The 13364-nt window shown below is 46.3% G+C and overlaps 1 pseudogene; it reads left to right on the top strand.

The window, feature by feature from the left end:
- The first annotated feature begins 6255 nt into the window (after positions 1-6255).
- Positions 6256-9598, top strand: LOC125517053 (uncharacterized; annotated as a pseudogene).
- The last annotated feature ends 3766 nt before the right edge of the window (positions 9599-13364 follow it).

Raw genomic sequence — 13364 nt, 5'->3', positions numbered from 1 at the left:
TGGCTTGGGGGGCAAGTTTCCCCCCTTGGCCGCCGCCCCCTTGGAGATTGGATCTCCTAGGGCCGGCGCCACCCCCCTAGGGGCCCTATATATAGTGGGGGGGAGGGAGGGTAGCCGCACCCTAGCCCCTGGCGCCTCCCTCTCCCTCCCATGACACATCTGCCTCTCGCTGAGCTTGACGAAGCCCTGCTGAGATCCCGCTTCTTCCACCACCACGCCGTCGTGCTGCTGGATCTCCATCAACTTCTCCTCCCCCCTTGCTGGATCAAGAAGGAGGAGACGTCTCTCCCAACCGTACGTGTGTTGAACGCGGAGGTGCCGTCCATTCGGCGCTAGGATCATTGGTGATTTGGATCACAACGAGTACGACTCCATCAACCCCGTTCACTTGAATGCTTCCGCTTAGCGATCTACGAGGGTATGCAGATGCACTCTCCTTCCCCTCGTTTCTAGATTACTCCATAGATTGATCTTGGTGATGCGTAGAAAATTTTAAATCCTGCTACGATCCCCAACACTGAGACTGCAGTAAATAGCCCGTCTCAGTCTTTCTAGGCCTTGCATGCATGGGAGGCGGCGACGTGGGTTTGCATGCGCGGGAGGCGGCGACGTGCATGCATGCGAGCGAGGCGCGCTAGGCGAGCTAGGCTAGCGAGGCAAGCTAGGTGGTTCAGGGCAGTGAGTCAGATGCACCGCCCGGTCAAAGAGCTATGCAGTGATTCAGATGCACGCACGCGCCCCATGCATCGTTTTCGCGCAAAAATTTAAGAGTGCAAAACGTAACGGATACACACACGCGTCCGGATACACACACGCGTCCGGATTTACACACACACTGTTCTCATCCTTTCTCTCTTCCTCCCCCACCCACAGGCCTATAAATGAGGTGCCTCTCTTCCTCTCCCACCCACAAGCCAGATCCGATCCATTCTCTCCAACTTCAAACACCCAAGCGACCGAGTCCTCCCCAAGAGAGACCAAGTGAAGATGCAGTTCAACGGGCCGACCTTCAACCGTCCGCCTGTCGTGCCGGAGCCGCGCTACCCACCGGGCGTGCTCGTGGAGAGGGAGCTCCGTGTGTGGGCTATTTCAAGGTGGAGGGAACTCACCTGCGCCTTCCTCAGAGCCGGCTATGCCCACCTCCCATGGGGCTCGCCGAGGATGTTCACCATCAACGAGGTTCGTGACCGCGGCGGCATCCTCCTACTGCTCACGGTCACCTTCACCAACCTGTTTGACGCGCGCGAGCTCCTCGGCCAAGTCTTTTGGTGCAGCTGCGATGCCATCTTCTTCACCGTCTACAACATCTACACCAACTACGAGAGCATCTTCCCCACTCCAGGCCAGATGCACTCCCTTCCCTATGACGAGGAGGAGGAGGTGTGAAGATGAAGACGGTGTTGAAGGGGCGCGCGCGGCCAAGGTGGAAGAAGGAGGTCAAGATGAACATGTTCAAGCCCGAAGTCAAGATCGTCATGTTTCGTTTTTTATTTTGTTGCTTCTCTATGTCGTGTCGTGTCATGTTTCGTCATGTGTCCGTGAACTTATTATTATAATGGTATGGTGTGTTGAATCTTATCTAAGTTAATAGGGTTTATTATGTGTGTTAAAAAATGTCCGTGCCCAAACATATCATTTCTTCCCTAAACCAAGTCATGAAGTTCGAGAACTTGTGATTTTCATTAATGAAAATCGGAGGGGGTGAGAAGCCCTCTGTTTCATTAAAAAAATAAAGTCATGAACTAACATGCAAATTTATTCCCTTTAAATCATAAACCAAGTGCCACTCTAACCCTAAACCAAGTGCCACTCTAACCAAAATCATGTGGCAGTGTAAACATACGTTTTCAACCTTCCAACCCTCCAAAATTTCAGTGCAAAACAAGGAAAAACCACTCTCACGCGTGTGCAAACATTCACGGTCTCACTATTTTTTTTGACAAATTTCACAGTCTCACTATGTATACCTTCCTTCCCTACCCATGTCAAAGTCTTGCCATCTGTCCTAGCGGTTACCAGCGCAGCCATAAACACCACAAACCCACGCGGTCCTGGGTTTGAGTCCCCATCCGCACCAATTTTTTGTGCATTTTCCACCCTTCATTTTTTAGACAAATTATTTTTTTCTCAATGTAATGCCCTTAAAAAAATGTTCATTTATTTTGGCACCAGATATAAAGCTGAGGCACATTTTCCATGACATTTTGGTCTTTACTTTAAATCACGGTGTATTTGAATTGGATTAAATAAATTGCTATTAAATATTTAACAGCTCCAAATTTTTTTTAACCTTAATTGTTTGGCTCTGGAATAATTCAATTAGCTTCCACAAAAAGCTTGTGTTTTTGTAAGGGAAGGTCTTCATGGCTAGCTTCTTAGTCACTCTAAAATGAAGCTGTGGTGAGTTTTTTGAAATTGTCATGTTCATTTTCCCAAAACACTTTTCTTCACTTCATGCAAGAGAGTTTGAGATACTCGAGATATCACACAATACACATGAACTTATCGTTTAAATGTATGTAAACCTTGTTTATCAACTTAAATCGTTAGTATATGACATAAGAAGACTATGTGCGCAGGTTTTTTATTTTTCTCATTTTTATTTAATTTATTATGCTCATTTGAAATCTGGTCAAACATAGCTTTGACTCCTCCAAACCCCTCCCAAACCCCGCTAACCCTAGCGCTGAACAAGGACCATTCATCTAACCCTAGCGGCGATCAAGGGCCGTCGATCTAACCCTTCTAGAAGGAATCTGCGGGGAGGAGGGGGGCGATCCGCGAGATGCAATCTAATTGACTGGGAGATTGTTTTTTTAAACAAATACCGGGCGCGCCGGATGGACCGTTGGGCCGTCTCGTTGTCTGGGCCTGAGACTGCAGTAAATAGCCCGTCTCAGCCTTTCCAGGCCTTGCATGCATGGGAGGCGGCAACGTGGGTTTGCATGCGCGGGAGGCGGCGACATGCATGCATGCGAGCGAGGCGCGCTAGGCGAGCTAGGCTAGCGAGGCGAGCTAGGTGGTTCAGGGCAGTGAGTCAGATGCACCGCCCGGTCAAAGAGCTATGCAGTGATTCAGATGCACGCACGCGCCCCATGCATCGTTTTCGTGTAAAAATTTAAGAGTGTAAAATGTAACGGATACACACACGCGTCCCGATATACACACGCGCTCGGATTTACACACACCGTTCTCATCCTTTCTCTCTTCCTCTCCCACCTACAGGCCTATAAATGGGGTGCCTCTCTTCCTCTCCCACCCACAAGCCAGATCCGATCCATTCTCTCCAACTTCAAACACCCAAGCGACCGATCCCTCCCCAAGCGAGACCAAGTGAAGATGCAGTTCAACGGGCCGACCTTCAACCGTTCGCCTGTCATGCCGGAGTTGCGCTACCCATCGGGCGTGCTCGTGGAGAGGGAGCTCCGTGTGTGGGCTATTTCAAGGTGGAGGGGTTCCGTCGATCTCACCCGCGCCTTCCTCAGAGCCGGCTATGCCCACCTCCCATGGGGCTCGCCGAGGATGTTCACCATCAACGAGGTTCGTGACCGCGGCGACATCCTCCTACTGCTCACAGTCACCTTCACCAACCTGTTTGACGCGCGCGAGCTCCTCGGCCAAGTCTTTTGGTGCAGCTATGAGGCCATCTTCTTCACCGTCTACAACATCTACACCAACTACGAGAGCATCTTCCCCACTCCAGGCCAGATGCACTCCCTTTCCTACGACGAGGAGGAGGAGGTGTGAAGATGAAGACGGTGTTGAAGGGGCGCGCACGGCCAAGGTGGAAGAAGGAGGTCAAGATGAAGATGTTCAAGCCCGGAGTCAAGATCGTCATGTTTCGTTTTTTATTTTGCTGCTTTTCTATATCGTGTCGTGTCATGTTTCGTCATGTGTCCGTGAACTTATTATTGTAATGGCACGGTGTGTTGAATCTTATCTAAGTTATTAGGGTTTATTATGTGTGTTAAAAAATGTCCGTGCCCAAACATATCATTTCTTCCCTAAACCAAGTCATGAAGTTCGAGAACTTGTGGTTTTCATTAATGAAAATCGGATGGGGTGAGAAGCCCTCTGTTTCATTCAAAAAAATAAAGTCATGAACTAACATGCAAATTTATTCCCTTTAAATCCTAAACCAAGTGCCACTCTAACCCTAAACCAAGTGTCACTCTAACCAAAATCATGTGGCAGTGTAAACATACGTTTTCAACCTTCCAACTCTCCAAAATTTCAGCGCAAAACAAAGAAAAACCACTCTCACGCGTGTGCAAACATTCACGGTCTCACTATTTTTTTTGACAAATTTCACAGTCTCACTATGTATACCTTCCTTCCCTATCCATGTCAAAGTCTTGCCATCTGTCCTAGCGGTTACTAGCGCAGCCATAAACACCACAAAGCCACATGGTCCTGGGTTCGAGTCCCCAGCCGCACCAATTTTTTGTGCATTTTCCACCCTTCATTTTTTAGACAAATTATTTTTTTCTCAATGTAATGCCCTTAAAAAATGTTCATTTATTTTGGCACCAGGTGTAAACCTCTACCAGAGCTGAGGCACATTTTTCCATGACATTTTGGCCTTTAATTTAAATCATGGTGTATTTGAATTGGATTAAATAAATTGCTATTAAATATTTAACAGCTCCAAAAAATTTCTAACCTTAATTGTTTGGCTCTGGAATAATTCAATTAGCGTCCACAAAAAGTTTCAGCATTATAATTTACTGCCTAAATTAAATCAGAACAGAAAATAGAAAAACACGCAAGAGAACCCCAGAATGGGCCTAATTGGATGCAGTTGGCCCATTAGTCTAGCCTGCACTTGGCTCTACGCTCTGAATTTGGCCCAAGAGCAACCTTTTTTTTGACAGAAAGACAGAGCAGAGAGCTGCATTTCATTGATCAAAAGTTTCTGAATTCCTCATTTCTTCTCTTTTTTTCAACATATTTAAATGTTGGTCACTTCTTTTTTTTTTCAACATTTAAACAACTTTGACCAACATTTAAACTAGGTGAATTTCTCATACAATTTCAAGATTACAAATTCCTTCATAATTCATGCCTTTCCATACATTATCAACATTACAACCAGTGCGATTACCATACCTACAAATGCCCAAAAGTATTTGCAAATGGGTATTGATAGTGCTTGATCTTCAAGCTTCCTAACCTTCTTCTTCTTCAATATCCTAAGCTCAACAGCTAGCTCTCTGTCAATGCGTGCTTCGACCTCCATCTCTTCTTCCGGAGCTCGTGCTGCGGCCACTGCGGTTCGTGGCAGCATGCGCAACCATTCTTCATGCTCTTCTTGCAGTTCATTCATCAGAGTCTTGGCCAGAGCATCGACCCAAAGAAAGAAGCATGCCACCTGCATGAACAGCAAACATATCAACCCATTGCTCAAAGATCCCGACCACGAAAATGGTGCAATTGCCCCGATTCTTACCCCATTCTCGCTGCACACGTAGAACGGACGATTCTGGTTCCTCGGTGTGTGAGAAACCCTCCGATCAACGCCCGCCTGGCACCACGGACAGACGAAGACAGGCATGTCCACACGCGCCCGGCTCTGCATACGCGAGGTGGCGCGGGAGCTTGAGGAAGACATGGAGCTCGGAGCCGAAGGGGATCTCAACGCCGCCGCGCCCTCCACGGCTAGCTTCCCACCGCCGTGCTCTTTCTCTCTCTCTCTCTCTCGCCGTGGTCACCGCCGTGCTCTCTGTCGCCGTGGTCACCGCCGCTGTTGCCCGCTTATATAGCACACCCGCAACGGCTCTCTGCTCAATGACTCTCTGCTGGGTCCCACAAGCCACGCGTTCAACGGTCTGAATAAAATTGGCCGTCTCTGCCGCCTGGTCCCACCTGTAAGGGCCGAGTCAAAAGGTTGACTTGACGGAGACGGCAGAGTTCACGGAACGAGTCGGTGCGCACGGACTAGGGGCAAAACTGAACACAATTTGCATCTGAGGGTAAAACTGAGTAGATGGACACCACCAAGGGCAAAAGGATAATTAACCCCTGTTTTTATACGTTTGCGTCTTGTGAAACAATGCTAAAAAAACCAGGCTGTCTTTACCTAGGTGGAATATATAGGATCTGGAAACCTCCTTGTTCAAGCCAGAGGAGGCTGCCATATAAACGTCTGCAATCTTGATCATCGCACCTAGGAAGGAACATACAGGCGATTTCCGCCGCCGCGATGTAAGCCTAGCCGCCATCTGCCACTTCATTGTTCCTTGAGATCAGACCGCCATGAAGCTCAACCGGGTTCGCCGCCGCCGCCGTGATGTAAGCCCAGCCCCCGTTGCTTGCTTGTGTTCCTCCTTCTCCAATTCTTGTGCGTGAGTCATCGTTGAATTTATCAATCTATATGTCTATCCAGCTGTTGAAAGTCGACAGGCTAATCAAACTGCCCGACGATGTGCTGCTCAACATCTTGGAGAGGCTCGGCACGCTCGACGCCGTCAGGACCTGTGTCGTCTCCAAGCAAACGCTCAACCTGCCGGCCTTGCTCTCGCAGATCGTCATCGATCTCGGCGACCTTGATCTACACCGCAAGAACCGCGGCGTGGCCGACATGACCGACAAGATCCTCAGCAGGAGGTCTCCACAGATCCCCATCCGCAACCTCAAGCTCAGGTTCATCATGAGAGGCGACGACCATCTCAAGATCGGCAGGGCCGTCGCCCTCGCCATGGCAACGCAGAAGATCGACGCGGCCGAGTTCGATATCCTGACCAAGGACATCTATTATAGGCGCTCCGATGCCGATCTTCTCGACTCCGCGAAGCTGTTCCTGTGTTTTGATTTTCGGCCGTAAAAAGTGGATTTCGGTCGAATTTCGGCCATCTCGGCCTGAGGCGAAAAGTATATTTAGGCCGAAATTGCTTAAATTTGGCAAATTTTGGTCAAATTTAAGTCAAATGGCAGTCAAAATTTGGTCAAACTTCAGTCGAAATTTTTGAAAATCGCCGAAATTCGGCCATCTCGGCCTAGGGCGAAAAAAAGCTCAAACCGAAAATCAAAACACAGAGCTGTTCAACAACTTTATCGGCGATTGCGCCGACGCGTTTGCCGGTCTCACGCGGCTGCATCTGCAGAACCTGAGGTTCGGTGAATCGGACATACCCAACATCCTAGCCACCTGCAAGCGGCTGGAGTCGTTGCGTTTGCTCCATTGTGACGCGCGGAAACTTCCGGTGCTGCACGTAGAGCATGCCAGACTCGTTGAGCTTATCTTCGCCTATGCAAAGTTCTCAACAGTGGAGCTCGGCTGCCTGCCGAGCTTTGACGGATGACCTTGCATAGATGGATATTTGATAACCTAGACAATCCCTTGATTTTGGGCTATGCCCCTCAGCTCTCCAAGCTAACTCTGGCGCATGCGTTCATTATAAACAGGACCCTCAAGCCGAGCCAGCTGCTTGTTAATGTCCCCTCAATAAGTGACCTGCACCTTGATTTTCAAAGTGAAAAGGTAATCATCTTTGTCTCGTTTTGTCTCTCTATATATATGATGGTAAATTACCTTAATTAGAAGCATTTATTATCACAAAGTGGATAATCCACTGAAAGCATGAGTCCAAGTGTACGTGAGCCGGATATAAGTTCACTTCTGATCCAACATATTTTTTGTGTGGCTAGGTCCATTATATACATGCATATGAAATATACGTTGTCTGATTGTTATATGTCTACGGTAGTAACTTATGCATCACTTGATGTAATTTACAAGTGTTGTATTATCTCTCCCAGGTTTGGGTTCTACCAGAATGCCCTAAAGTGCTTGCACCTGTGCTCGGCAAACTACGGCACGTGAATCTTAACAATCTTCCTGAGGAATGTGACATCGCTTGGACAATGTTCCTTCTTGAAGCCGCGTCATCCTTAGAGGAGCTTTGCATCACAGTATGGGATCATAAATGCCAATTGGAGTCGCAAAAAAGTTACTCCCAGAAAACCGATGTGAACTGGGAGCCATCTAATCCCGGTTTCAAGCACAATAATCTTTCCAGACTAACTATCTATGGCTTCCAACCCAACGACAACTTCATGGGATACGTCAGGCGCGTCACTGAAGCTGCGGAGAACATCAAGGAGGTATCTCTATACGACAGGAAGGTGTGCAAGCACTGCGTTGACAAGTTCCCTCATCTCGGGGTTCGTCCTTGGAGTTGTCCACAGACCAGCGAGGAGGTGGATTCATTCAGACTGGAGATCGCAGAGGTGATCAAGGGGAGGGCGATGGCGGTGGCTTCCACTCATAAGGTCGGCCATGATGTAAGTCTCCTGTTTTGTATTGCTATTTTTCTTTTGATCTAACTCAATATATGATCTATCACCCATGACTAATTTCCCTCCTGGAGAATTGCAGTTAAAGAAAGCATCTGACAACGAACACATACTAAGCAAGCTGCCCAATGGCAACATTGTCGAGAGGGTGGGTACGCTTGATCGTGTAAGAACCTGCATCCTCTCGAGGCAAATGCATAAACTGCCTCGACTCGCTGATTCTCCACGATATTATCCCCCACTATTTCTTTCGAATCAATTGCGTCATGGCCGATGTGATAGACAAGGTCTTGAGCACGTGATTTCCGTAGATTACCATTCGCAAGCTAAAGGTCAAGTTTTCTTGGGTCCCTCTCGTTGTCACTCCATTGATATATCAGCCGGCCTCGCCATGGTGACCCAGAAACTAGATGCAACCGAGTTTGAGATCTTGATGCCAAGGGATACCTATCATTGCACCGAGGTGTATCCCCTGGTCTTTGTTAAGCAGTTCGATAATTTTCTTCGTCATTGTGCAAATGCTTTTGATGGCCTCAGAAGACCGCAACTGCAAAATCTGAGGTTTGGTGAACTGGACATACAGAACATTCTAAGCACCTGCAAGCGGCTCGAGTCATTGTGTTTCTTTGAGTGCGACGTGGGGATCCATTCAACATTGCATGTAGAACACACTCGACTCCTTGAGCTTGTTATCTCCTATGGGGAATTCAAAACAATGGAGCTTCACCATCTACCAAAGCTCCAACAGATGACCTACAATATTCCCTCCATAAGCGATTTGTACAAGGAATATTGGAGTGAAAAGGTACCCACCCAAATCATCTCTATTCAATTCTCATTGTATGGTTGTGATATGCAACTGTAGTAACTTATGTGTCACTTGAGATGTAATTTGTGAACAACTTGGATTCATTATTAATTTCTTTATCTCTCCCAGATTTGGGTTCAACGGGAATGCCCGAAAGTGCTTACTCGTGTGCTTGCCAAACTACGGTTTATGAATTTGGATAATCTTCCTGAAGAATGTGATATTGCTTGGACAATGTTCCTTCTTGAGGCTGCAATATCTCTAGAAGAGCTTTGCATTACGGTATGCGATCATAAGTGCCAAAGGAAGTCGCAAAAATATTACACCAATAAAATGGATGTGAAGTGGGAGCCATCTACTCTTGATTTCAAGCATAAGAATCTGGCCAGACTAACTATCTACGGCTTCCAGCCCAACGACAACTTCATGGGATACGTCAAGCTTGTCATTCAAGTTGCGGTGAACCGTGAACATCAAGGAGGCATTTCTGCATGACAAGAAGGTGTGCAATGTCTGCGGTGAAAGTTTCCTCATCTCAAGGTTCCTCCTCCGAGTTACCGTCTATGGACAAGCGAGGAGGTGGATTAGTTGAGGAAGAAGATCATAGAGGCGAAGGAGAAAGTGGACTCATGTCATAGAGGTGATCAACGCGAAGGCGAGGGTGATGGCGATGGCCACCGCTCATAATGTCAAGGTCCATATAAATCAATAACCATTCATGGCATCTCTGTGGTTTAGTTGTTCCCGGACTCCAGAGCTTATACTAGTAGCTATTGCGCATGTTGTTTTCCTCTTAACTGTTTCTTACTTGACCACATCGTATGAAATGTACATCGGCTACCCGCTTGTTGGGAAAATTTATATATGTGTGTTCTCTTTTCTGTTGTGGTCTAGAGTCTATATTTTATTTAGAGCCACACCCTGGCAGTCACTGACCCCAATAACCGGCGAGGTCGACACTGAGGAACTCGCCTGCTGGCGCCGGCGACCGTCTGGGGCACCATCAGCATCGATCTCGATCTGCACCTCATGTATTATGAAGAGAAGCGTAGTTAATTTGATTCAGGACAGGTTGTTCTGACTACAAGATCAATCTCTCGTGATACATGTTGTTGACTTCTTGGTACGGACGAAAGAAAATTGAGTGCTTGCTCATTTGGGCCACACGCATGCACGGAAAGAATCCCTACAGATGTGAAAACATTTTTTTTAAACCTGAGAACATTTTTCAAATTCGTTAACATTTTTGAAATCAAGGGAACTTCTTTTGAAACCGGTGAAAATTTTAAAATTTAGGGAAATTCTAAAAAACTTCGCAAATATTTTTTAACTTTTTAAAATTTGCTAATAATTTTTTGAATTCATAAACTTTTATTAATTCATGAACATTTTTATATTGTTTTTCAAAATTTGCAAAATTTTATTTTATTTTTTCAAGAACAATCCATTTACTTTATACAGTTCTCCTCCTTTTTTGTTTTTTTCTTCGATCCTCTGGTTGGCCCGATGCCCAACAAAGCCGACTGGCTACCCAGTCAAAGCGAATGTCCTGGGACGGTGCACATTTGGTGTTCTTTCGACAAGTTAGACTGCCCTAAAAAAACAAGTTGCATGTTGAATAGGATCATGTGGTCGGGTCATAGCTCTCTTCGTCTACACCATTCGGTCTAAAGTGGTGGATTTGCAATGGAATACCGACATCGTGCTAGCGGTGGGGAAGAGCCAGAAAGGAAATATTAGGCGTTGGAGATCCAAGCCAACATGAGCACCTGTTGGATCAGTAGATCTAACCCAAGATTGGGAGGCAACTAGATTGAGAAATTGGAGTCCGTTTGGTGGTGAATAACAGTACAGTGTAGAGTGTTTTTGAGAGGCAGATGCATGAGTAAATTGGGTTGTGTGCGCGTGTGCGTGGTGTCTGGGCCTTGGGCCAGCAAAGTAAGGAAATTAGAGAAAAAGGAGGCCATTTTGATGCATACTCCCTCCGTCCTTTAAAAGAGTGTACTTCTAACTTTGTTGGAGGGTCAAACTATCTTAAAATTTTACCGAGTTTCTACAAAAATATATCAATGTTTGTGAAACCAAATAGATATATGATGAAAGTATATTTTATCATGAATCTGATGCTACTAATTTGAGGGCATAAATGTGTTGTATAAATACCATTAAATATAAAAAGTTTGACTTTCCAACATAGTTAAAAATACACTCTTTTAAGGATGGAGGGAGTATTGTCCAATGGTCAATTCAGTTTATAGAGGATGAAAACTGATGATACACCAAAACATTAAACAACTAGCGATGGAAACACCGATCAGGACACCATAAACCAAATAAACCAGGAATATCAGTAAACTTGGTTCGGTTCTTTGATTTTTTTGTGTAACAGTGCTCGCCGATAACAAAAAAAAGCCCGTGTAAAATAGGAGACTTAGCTCACGACCGAGTAACGGCACGGCGAAGCGCATCGTCACCCTCTAGTATGATCCATATTGCCTAGAACGCAGTCATGGCGTTGTGCATGCTATTGGTCGGGTTGACTTGGAAGGGCTCCACCAAACTAGCTAGTTCATTGAGTGAGAAAATATTTATGACTAATACTACAAATATGATATATATTTTCTATATACGTTAGGAAATTTTGTGAGATTTTAGAATGGCATGTGACACACAATGGTCGGTTAAGTTCGCGATCAATCTGGACCAGTGCGTGGTGACCTCACTACTGGAAAACTTATTTGTCAAGTACCCCATGTACTCGGAGAAGGGCAATTTCAACTTGGCAAAGGCATTGTTGAGTGTTGCACCCGGCCTAATAGGTGCTCCGCATACACCCTACACGCTATTGAAACGTAATTTCTTTCTCGGAGATGGTCTGGTTTATAAGCCGACTACGTGAAACTTTGGCGAAACATTCTCAATTTATTACCTCAATGATGCGGGGCAAGATACTAGAGTGGTCTGGTCTTCATGAATTGAAGGTGGATTTGAGAGAAACACGAAGAACACGAGAAAAATCAGGAGGAACCACAAGGAAAACTAGTACAAATGAACACACAACTTGCAACATAGGATACATACAGATAAGTTGATCCAAATCATCCACAAGAGAGAAATTGAACAAGCTATATATGGTTATTCCCAAAGTCCTAAGACAACGGGGGTTTAAATTCTTTGTCTTTTTAGGGAATTTTGATGAAAAAATAATGGTTTTCAATAATAGCAACGGCCTCAACATTATTACACTAGAACATATTTTGTAGGAAGAAATTAAAGTGCACGTAGAGCAAAGTTAACAACAGCCGACATCGTCGCTCCTGTGAAGCAGCATTTTCATGCAACCATCGTTCTCCATCAGCACTGTGCTGGCTGCGACCATCCACGCTCCTCCTAGAACCACCTGTTCTACATTACTATTTTTTGTTTGAGGGGTGTACTACATCAATTAGCTAGATGAGGCAGATTCCATCTCTTTCCTCCTCTACAAGAAAAGTTCTTCTCCTCCCGTCGGCGCCGCAGCCGATCCGCCCCATCTCCGATGGCCTCTAGGCTGGAGGTGTGGAGTATCTCGGCCCCCTGCCGGCGGGAGGGACCCCCTTCTTGTTCTTGTTAGATTCAACGTCTTGGTTGGGGTTGTGTGATGGCGGCGACGTCCCTTGGTAGGAATAATGTCTCCCACGTTCTATTCCCGTCCCGATGGTGTGTCTAGCATCGTCTGAGGGCGTGTGGAGGTTTGTCTCCGTCGGATCTCGCGGGATTCGGGCGGTGCTAGTCTTCGGTGGATCTGTTTGGATCCGATCTTCATTCGTCTTTGTTTGGGTGTTTACAGGTTTGACCCTTCTGATCTACGACTTTCTTCATCGGCGATGGTTGCTACTCTGGTGCGCTGGTCATATGTGGTCTTAACACGATGACTTCCCGACTGTCTACTACAACAAGGTTTGCCTGACTCCGGTGATGGAGGGGCGATGACGGCGGCGCGCCTTCGGCTCGCTCCAGTGCTTGTAGTCGTCGCTAGGTGGTCCACGGACATGGTTATAATTTTTATTACCTTTGTTGTTCTTTGTACCGCCATGATTGAAGATGAATAGATTGGAAGTTTCTTGCAAAAAAAAAAAAAAGCTAGATGTGGCAAGGGCAAAAGTTGGATGGAAAAGGGGAATCCTTGTGCGTCGGCTCTGGCTAGTAGATAGGTTAGGATATTAGTCCTTGTAAGGGCAGCACTAGGATAGATGGTGACGCTTCTTCTTCGAGGCGGTCT

The sequence above is a fragment of the Triticum urartu genome, chromosome 6A (assembly GCF_056163025.1).
Source record: "Triticum urartu cultivar PI428250 chromosome 6A, HENAU_Tu73, whole genome shotgun sequence".
NCBI lineage: Eukaryota > Viridiplantae > Streptophyta > Magnoliopsida > Poales > Poaceae > Triticum > Triticum urartu.
Note: the sequence above shows the minus strand (reverse complement) of the source record. Positions and strands in the feature narration are given on the sequence as shown.